Consider the following 839-nt stretch of genomic DNA (forward strand, 5'->3'; position numbering starts at 1 on the left):
AGCCCATAAAATAGGCAAAACCTGTGAGGTCCGCGTACATGAGAAATGTGGATTTTTGCAATGTGCTAATTTTGTCTTAATTTAATGTTGAAATCATTAAAAATCGGCCAAAAATACATAAGAAATACATCATGACACTAGTATTCCTTAGTAAAAGTGATGATAGGCAGCTAAACATGAAGCCCATAAAATAGGCAAAACCTGTGAGGTCCGCGTACATGAGAAATGTGGATTTTTGCAATGTGCTAATTTTGTCTTAATTTAATGTTGAAATCATTAAAAATCGGCCAAAAATACATAAGAAATACATCATGACACTAGTATTCCTTAGTAAAAGTGATGATAGGCAGCTAAACATGAAGCCCATAAAATAGGCAAAACCTGTGAGGTCCGCGTACATGAGAAATGTGGATTTTTGCAATGTGCTAATTTTGTCTTAATTTAATGTTGAAATCATTAAAAATCGGCCAAAAATACATAAGAAATACATCATGACACTAGTATTCCTTAGTAAAAGTGACGATAGGCAGCTAAACATGAAGCCCATAAAATAGGCAAAACCTGTGAGGTCCGCGTACATGAGAAATGTGGATTTTTGCAATGTGCTAATTTTGTCTTAATTTAATGTTGAAATCATTAAAAATCGGCCAAAAATACATAAGAAATACATCATGACACTAGTATTCCTTAGTAAAAGTGACGATAGGCAGCTAAACATGAAGCCCATAAAATAGGCAAAACCTGTGAGGTCCGCGTACATGAGAAATGTGGATTTTTGCAATGTGCTAATTTTGTCTTAATTTAATGTTGAAATCATTTAAAATCGGCCAAAAATACAT

Source organism: Euprymna scolopes, unplaced genomic scaffold (genome assembly GCF_053919585.1).
Source record: "Euprymna scolopes isolate OS-2025 unplaced genomic scaffold, ASM5391958v1 sca165, whole genome shotgun sequence".
Taxonomy (NCBI): domain Eukaryota; kingdom Metazoa; phylum Mollusca; class Cephalopoda; order Sepiida; family Sepiolidae; genus Euprymna; species Euprymna scolopes.